The 9,327-nt window shown below is 40.8% G+C and overlaps 1 pseudogene; it reads left to right on the plus strand.

The window, feature by feature from the left end:
- The window catches only part of LOC111949699 (glutamate receptor ionotropic, kainate 4-like), a 182,280-nt pseudogene that overhangs the window by 64,394 nt on the left and 108,559 nt on the right, over positions 1–9,327 (plus strand).

Here is a 9,327-nt window from a genome sequence, read left to right on the forward strand (position 1 = left end):
AGGAGGACCAAGGCACTCTTCATATCATTCATTAAAATGCCTTCATTAGTACTAATAAAGGCATGTTAATGAATTATATGAAGAGTGCCTTGGTCCTCCTTTCTTTTAGTACTAAAAAGGCATTTTAATGAATGATATGAAGAGTGCCTTGGTCTCCTTTCTTTTTTTGATGCTTCCTGTAGTTGTTGATCAGTCTCTCAAGTCGCTGTGGAGGAATTTTGGCCCACTTTTCCATGCAGAACCGCTGTAACTCAGCAACGTTTGTGGGTTTTCAAGCATGAACTGCTCGTTTCAAGTCCTGCCACAACATCTCAATTGGGATTAAGTCTGGACTTTGACTAGGCCCATTCCAAAATTAAATTGGTTGCTTTTTATTCATTTTTCATGTAGATTTGATTGTTGTTTAGGATCATTGTCTTGCTGCATGACCCACCTGCTCTTCAGTTTCAGCTCACAGATGGATGGCCGGACCATTCTCCTGTAGAATTCTCTGATAATTCATGGTTCCTTCTATTAAGGCAAGTCATCCAGGTCCTGAGGCAGCATCCCCAAACCATCACACTATCACCACCTGCTTGACTGTTGGTATACATTTACATTACATTTAAGTCATTTAGCAGACGCTCTTATCCAGAGCGACTTACAAGTTGGTGCATTCACCTTATGATATCCAGTGGAACAACCACTTTACAATAGTGCATCTAACTCTTTTAAGGGGGAGGGGGGGGGGTTAGAAGGATTACTTTATCCTATCCTAGGTATTCCTTAAAGAGGTGGGGTTTCAGGTGTCTCCGGAAGGTGGTGATTGACTCCGCTGACCTGGCGTCGTGAGGGAGTTTGTTCCACCATTGGGGTGCCAGGGCAGCGAGAGAGCGGAGGAGCGGGGTGACGTGAGAGAACTTGGGAAGGTTGAACACCAGACGGGCTGCGGCGTTCTGGATGAGTTGTAGGGGTTTAATAGCACAGGCAGGGAGCCCAGCCAACAGCGAGTTGAAGTAATCCAGACGGGAGATGACAAGTGCCTGGATTAGGAATAAGGTTCTTGTAACGGCCGTCCCTCGGTGAGTGAGTAGACCAAGGCGCAGCGGGTGATGAATACATAATACTTTAATGTAAGACGAAGACAGACACGAAATACACTTGACTAAATATACAAAATAACAAAACGAACTAGACAGACCTAAACTACGAACTTACATGAAACGAAGAACACATGAACAGGAACGACCGAGACGAGACAGTACCGTGTGGTGCAACAAACACAGACACAGCGACAATCACCCACAAACAAACAGTGAGAACAACCTACCTTAATATGACTCTCAATTAGAGGAAAACGCAAAACACCTGCCTCTAATTAAGAGCCATACCAGGCAACCCAAAACCAACATAGAAACAGCAAACATAGACTGCCCACCCAAAACTCACGCCCTGACCATCACACACATACAAAACAACAGAAAACAGGTCAGGAACGTGACAGTTCTTACTGTGGAATGCAGTGTTTGGTTTTCACCAGGCATATTGGGACCCCTGTCATCCAAAAAGTTATACTTTTGAATCATCTTCCCATAGAACATTCTTCCAAGAGTCTTGATGATAATCCAGGTGCTTCCAGGTGCTTTTTGTCAAACTTGAGTCAACTTCTTCGGATGACATGGGTCCCATTACGCCTGGTGAAAACCAAACACTGCATTCCACAGTAAGAACCTCAAACCCACTTTCAAGCATGGTGGTGGTTGCAGTCATTCCAGCTAAAGGTGGCATAACCAGTTGAGTGTAAGGGGGCAATTACTTTTTCACAAAGTGGAATTGGGTGTTGCATAACTTTGTTAATAAAAAAGAAAAATACATATTTGTAAACTCAGGTTCCCTTTATCTCATTTTAAGTTTTGGTTGAAGATCTGATAACACTTAATATTTTTAGAACACCTACACATTCAAGGGTTTTTCTTTATTTTTACTGTTTTCTACATTTGTAGAATAATAGTGAAGACATCAAAACTATGAAATAACACATATGGAACCATGTAGTAACCACAAAAGTGTTAAACCAATCAAAATCTATTTTATATTTGACATTTTTCAAATAGCCACCCTTTGCTTTGATGACAGCTTTGCACACTCTTGGCATTCTCTCAACCAGCATCACCTGGAATGCTTTTCCAACAGTCTTGAAGGAGTTCCCACATATGCTGAGCACTTGTTGGCTGCTTTTCCTTCACTCTGCGGTCCGACTCAGCCCAAACCATCTCAATTTGGTTGAGGTCAGGGTATTGTGGAAGCCAGGTCATCTGATGCAGCACTCCATCACTCTCCTTCTTGGTCAAATAGCCCTTACACAGCCTGGAGGTATGTTGGGTCATTGTCCTGTTGAAAAACAAATGATAGTCCCACTAAGCCCAAACCAGATGGGATGACGCATCGCTGCAGAATGCCGTGGTAGCCATACTGGTTAAGTGTACCTTGAATTCTAAATAAATCACTGACAGTGTCACCAGCAATGCACCCCCACACCATAACACCTCCTCCTCCATGCTTTACGGTGGGAACCACACATGCGGAGATCATCCGTTCAGCCACACCAAGGCTCACAAAAACTCTAGACCAAAGGACAAATTTCCACCGGTCTAATGTCCATTGCTCTTGTTTCTTGGCCCAAGCAAGTCTGTTACTTGAACTCTGTGAAGCATTTACTTGGGCTGCAATTTCTGAGGCTGGTAACTCTACAGTTGTTCCTCCTTTAAAAGTTGCGAGCTTGCACCGCGGGACATAGAGGTACGCAGCGTCACGGATGCATTGCTCCAGACCACCACAAGGGGGAGTTACAGCATTCATTATGCGGTTCCAATTATGAATTTTGACGCGAGCCACCCTTGCCTGGTGGCGATCTTCAACAAAGATGGCTGACAAAACATTACAGTGGAACCAGATGTAAGTTGTTATAACGTCATAACGAGTCAAGCAAAAAAATGTACAATTGAGAGGAATATGTTAGTTAATGTAGAGAAAAATATTTGTGCATATTTTTTTGTCATAAAGTTAATTTATGAAAATCACTATTTAGCAAGTTATCTGACTAGCTAACATTAGCCAGGTAGCTAGTGTCAGGAGAATGAATTTGTAATTCGTGTTGTTTCATGTTTTAGGGACTCCTGAGAAAACCAGCAAACTAGGCTGTCGTCTTGGGAAACAGTCGATGTAAAGAATCTAGCTAGCTAAAGAAGTTACTGCAAATTGTTTGTACAATTGTGTAAGCTTGCCTTGCAATGCAGCTGAAGTAACATAGCTAGCTAACTGTTTACTTTCTTATTGTATAGTGGAGGATAAAAATAACTGTATGCCTATGGATGTGTAGCTAGCTACAGTATGTAGCCGATCTGTGTATGGACCCTAAAACGTTACGTTCTGAACTAATATTCATACCAATCTATGAACCTCAGCTATCATAGTTGTTGTATCAACTTCAAGTCAGAATGGCATTAATGAAGCCTATGGATAGAGTAGAATATAATAACTTTATTGTGCCAAGGATGCAAGTCCTATATACATGTACTGTAGTTATTTCCACACATGAGATCCCCACATTGTAGCCTGTACATTGAATATATTCACTGATCATGTACTCTTCCTTGGCAAATAAAGGTGCGGTTCAGGTATGAATCTCTGAGACATTATTTTTCAGTCATATCAAACTCCATTATTTGAATGACGCTGTGTCTGCATGTAAGACAAGGTGGGGAGAGAGGTGTGGAAGACAGAAAGGGAAAGAGGTAAGAACAGCGGCAGACAGCATATGATTCATGAATTACAGAGCTACCCTAATATTCTCTCAGTTCATCACAATTGCGGTGTCTCCTAACCAGCCTTGGGACCCCAGTTGGCCCGAAGGTTATCTTAAGAGCGGGTGAGGTGGCGATGACAGGACTGGCTTCCACACTCACATCAAAACATACCTGCAGACGAGTGACAAATGGATAGAGAGAGAGCATGATTAAGCCTTGATTTTTTATTCTAACATGGTCAGTCATCTTAATCAGGAGGTGAAATGCAAAACTGACCTTGGATCATTAACTCTGGGACTACTACATCTCTGTCTGTATTTAAATGTAAAGCATCTCTTTAATAATACTTCCTGTTGACCCGACCAAGTCACATCTCACCTATGATCATGCTGTGCCCTTTGCGTCAGCCAGTTCAGATGCGGGCGGGGTTCACCAAAACAGTTTATATAACCTAGAGGATTTAGGGAGAAGGGGAAGAGGGATGAAGTGAAGAAGAGAGTGTGTGTGTGGTCTCATCTGGTGTCCACACTAAGTGGCTACAGAGTACTTTATGCTGAAAAACAGACACACGAGGACAAACAATAGAAGATACTGTATGTGACGCAGACACCTATCGGCGTGCACCTGAAACTTTTAAATATAGAGGGCTATGTGTCTCACCACTTGGTTATTGCAAGGCTAACCCCCAGGGAAATCATGACTTGGCAGCAACAAATAGTCCAGTGAAAATGGCTGTGTTTATGTGTTGTAAATCTGAAAATGAGCAGCTGACATCTTAAGGTTTTTTAAATTAACACATGTGAGACAGGTTCCATGTACAACAAGACAGGCAGAGATGGAGAAAAAGCCTCTGGTTATGGACACTTTTGCCAGCAATAAAGCTTCCACGGCCTGTTCCTCGGACAGTGAACATCTGGCAATATCTACATTTTCGACCCCTTGATCAGCTCACTCTCTGAAAGTAAAGAAAACAGCTTATTTTTTATAGATATGAAAACAATAACTGTTATATGACCGTTCAATCTAAAGCCGCCTATGTCATTATTAGGATACGTCAATACAGCCCAGTGCTGCTTACCTGAGATGCCATCTTCGTAGGTGTCCGCTTTGACTTCCTTTGTGTCGGAAAGAAGTTGCTTTCAGAACAATTATTTTTGATTGAAAATAAAAAAGGTTTTGCTCTCGACAAAAAGACACAAATGTACCATGTAATAATTTGCCTGTGAATAACCACACCTTCATACAAACGTGCTACTGTATCTAGAATTCTTGACGCACAACCGAAGACGCTGCCATATCCTGCCCACAAGCGAGCCACTGAGAATGATGAATGATGACGCGTGGAAGAGGGAAAGGAATGAGATGGGACAGTAATTTGTTGCAAGTTGGAGAGGAGGGCTAATAGCTGAACAATAGACAATTCAACCTTTACTAAAGAATAGTCTAATAGCCGAGCTAGGTGTGAAACCCCCCCNCAGCACGCCAAGCGAGCCACTCAGGAGCAGAATGATGACATGGAAGAGGCAAAGAATGAGATGGGAACAGCAATTTGTTGCAAGTTGGGGAGGAGGGCTAATAGCTGAACAATAGACTATTCAACCTTTACTAAAGAATAGTCTAATAGCCGAGCTAGGTGTGAAAAAMAAAACTCCTATTACAGACCAGATTTGCCCTAACGACCAAGGGGTAGCTTGCTACTCAATGTAATAAAGTAATGACTTTTCAAATAAGTTACCTTACACGTTATGTTGGCTGACAATTTGTTAGCTACGCTGTATTTACGTACCACATAGCATATCATTACAGCAGTATGTACCGGTATGTTAGCTAGCTACCTAACGTTAGTAGTTATACATCAAACTTGCCAGTATATTAACTATAGGCTATCTAACTACCCAACATTTATTGACTTGATTATTCTCGTCATTCTTAGCTTAGCTAAATGGTATAGTCGTTGTGCTTTCTCAATTCGGGTGCTTTCGTATTCTACAATGTAGAAAATAGAAAATTAAAGAAAAACCCTTGAATGAGTAGGAGTTCTAAAACTTTTGACCGGTAGTGTATATATATATACAGTTGAAGTCGGAAGTTTACATACTATAGTTTTGGCAAGTCAGTTAGGACATCTACTTTGTGCATGACACAAGAAATGCTTCCAACAATTGTTTACAGACAGATTATTTCACTTATAATTCACTGTATCACAATTCCAGTGGGTCAGAAGTTTACATACACTAAGTTGACTGTGCCTTTTAACAGCTTGGAAAATTCCAGAAAATGATGTCATGGCTTTAGAAGCTTCTGATAGGCTAATCGACATCATTTGAGTCAATTGGATGTGAACCTCGGGATGTATTTCAAGGCCTACCTTCAAACTCAGTGCCTCTTTGCTTGACATCATGGGAAAATCAAAAGAAATCAGCCAAGACCTCCACAAGTCTGGTTCATCCTTGGGAGCAATTTCCAAACGCCTGAAGGTACCACGTTCATCTGTTCAAACAATAGTGCGCAAGTATAAACACCATGGGACCACGCAGCCATCATACCACTCAGGAAGGAGACGCGTTCTGTCTCCTAAAGATGAATGTACTTTGGTGCGAAAAGTGCCAATCAATCCCAGAACAACAGCAAAGGACCTTGTGAAGATGCTGGAGGAAACGGGTACAAAAGTATCTAGATCCACAGTAAAATGAGTCCTATATCGACATAACCTGAAAGACTGCTCAGCAAGGAAGAAGCCACTGCTCCAAAACCGCTATAAAAAAGCCAGACTACTGTTTGCAACTGCACATAAGGACAAAGATCGTACTTTTTGGAGAAATATCCTCTGGTCTGATGAAACAAAAATAGAACTGTTTGACCATAATGACCATCGTTATGTTTGGAGGAAAAAGGGGAGGCTTGCTTTCCAAAGAACACCATCCCAACCGTGAAGCACGGGGGTGGCAGCATCATGTTGTGGAGGTGCTTTGCTGCAGGAGGGACTGGTGCACTTCACAAAATAGATGGCATCATGAGGGAGGAAGATTATGTGGATATATTGAAGCAACATCTCAAGACATCAGTCAGGAAGTTAAAGCTTGGTCGCAAATGGGTCTTCCAAATGGACAATGACCCCAAGCATACTTCCAAAGTTGTGGCAAAATGGCTTAAGGACAACAAAATCAAGGTATTGGAGTGGCCATCACAAAGTCCTGACCTCAGTCCTATAGAACATTTGTGGGCAGAACTGAAAAAGTGTGTGCGAGCAAGGAGGCCTACAAACCTGACTCAGTTACACCAGCTCTGTGGGAAGCTTGTGGAAGGCTACCCGAAAAGTTTGACCCAAGTTAAACAATTTAAAGGCAATGCTACCAAATACTAATTGAGTTTATGTAAACTCCTTACACACTGTGAATGTGATGAAAGAAATAAAAGCTGAAATAAATCATTCTCTCTACTATTATTCTGACATTTCGCATTCTTAAATTAAAGTAACTGACATATCTGACCTAAGACAGGGAATTTTTACTAGGATTAAATGTCAGGAACTGTGTAAAACTGAGATTAAATGTATTTGGCTAAGGTGTATGTAAACTTCCGACTTCAACTGTATATATATGTGTATGCGTGTATGTGTATGTACCGTATGTATATGTGTATGTATGTATATGTGTATATATATATATATATACATGCATACACATATAAATACATATATATACACATACAAACATATACAATTACATATATATAAATACATATACATACATATATGTACATATCTTTAAAAATATATATATTTCCTTTATTACCCTCCAACCCTACCACCCCTCCCCAAATTGGACCTACAGATTGTAAATTGAAAATATTTTGTTGTTGTTGCTAAAAGTATTGTTATATTATTGATCGATTGACTATGACTTTTCATATCACCCAGTAGTGCTATCTGCAGAGTTAGCTGAGGTAAACATTGCAATTGTTCAGCCATTCCTGGACCTGTTACCAAAAACATGCTACATATGGACAGTACCAAAACAAATGATCTAATGATTCTGTCGGGGAACACATTGTTTGGGATTATTCCGCCACAAACATCTGCCTGTTTGAATCATATTGGTTTTTGCTGTAAGGCGTCTTCGGATAAATACATTTTTATGCCAGAAGAACCTGTGGCTCTTGGGAACGGGAGTTTGTACCCCTGAGGTAGAGGTAGAGAATCCAACAAGGTCTCACAGTCTCACATCAGAATTAGACGTTCATCCATGTTTCTGAAACATAACATTTTTAAGTTGTTCCAAACGTCAATTTTAGAAGTGTTCGGGTTAAGTTTACAGTAGGCATTAACTTCAAATTCTTAAGTTTAGGCATTAACTCCACATTCTTAAATTAAGAGTTAAGGTTTGGGATCGGATTAAAATGAAAACAAAACTTTCTATCACTGGATTTGAACTTGCAACCTTTGGAATAAAAGGCAGGTGCAAGACGCCCATCCACCATCCCTGTCCACATCTCCCAACGTCCTCAGACATGGATGGACGTTGAATATTGACTTGTATCATGGGTGACCTGGGTGAGAGAACCTTCTAGGTGAAATGTGTGTGGGTGGTTGAACAGAGACCTACTGTAACTTCCATCGAGTGAGATCCACGAGTCAACAAGTCAAACCTTATTGAACAGTTTTCCCTTGATATACTGTGCTCTATGAAATACGTCAAAAAAGAAAAAACATATCTCAGATGTATGTCAGACTAAGTCAGACTGGGCTGATTGGAAAACACGTTTTTAAAAAGCTTTGCGTTGCACCATTATTCCACAGTTCACATCGGTTGAAACATTCAACACTTTTGGTGGAACAGTTTATACCAAAATAGATATACTCAAAGAAACTCCACTGTAGAAAGTTCACCTTGTCCTTCACAACCAGTGCTTGCTGCTGAGGCTTCGATTTAATCAAATCCTAAAGTATTGAGCAGCATACTAAAATATCGTATTACTAATTGCTCCAAAGAGAGCCCGTCATTAGATAAGAATATGTCGCGTCTTATCAAGATGTGGGTGGATTTGATCTGCCGCTGTGTAATCGAGCAGGAGACTGCAGAGAATCTCTGATCTCCCCCTCTCTCTCTCTCTCTCTCTCTATCTTTCTCTCTGTATATATATACTGTATATATATATATATATATATATATATATATATATATATATACAGTGGGGAGAACAAGTATTTGATACACTGCCGATTTTGCAGGTTTTCCTACTTACAAAGCATGTAGAGGTCTGTAATTTTTATCATAGGTACAGCATTTGAACGGGCAATGATAGTAGGTGCCAGGTGCACCGGTTTATGTCAAGAACTGCAATGCTGCTGGGATTTTCACGCTCAACAGTTTCCCGTGTGTGTCAAGAATGGTCCACCACCCTGTGGAATGCATTCGACACCTTGTAGAGTCCATGCCCTGACGAATTGAGGCTGTTTTGGGAGCTAAGGGGGTCCTATGTTTTGTACACTCAGTGTATATCTCATTCTCAATATATATACTATTTTTCTCCTTAACCGTAA

This window comes from Salvelinus sp. IW2-2015, linkage group LG22, assembly GCF_002910315.2.
Source record: "Salvelinus sp. IW2-2015 linkage group LG22, ASM291031v2, whole genome shotgun sequence".
In the NCBI taxonomy this organism is placed as follows: domain Eukaryota; kingdom Metazoa; phylum Chordata; class Actinopteri; order Salmoniformes; family Salmonidae; genus Salvelinus; species Salvelinus sp. IW2-2015.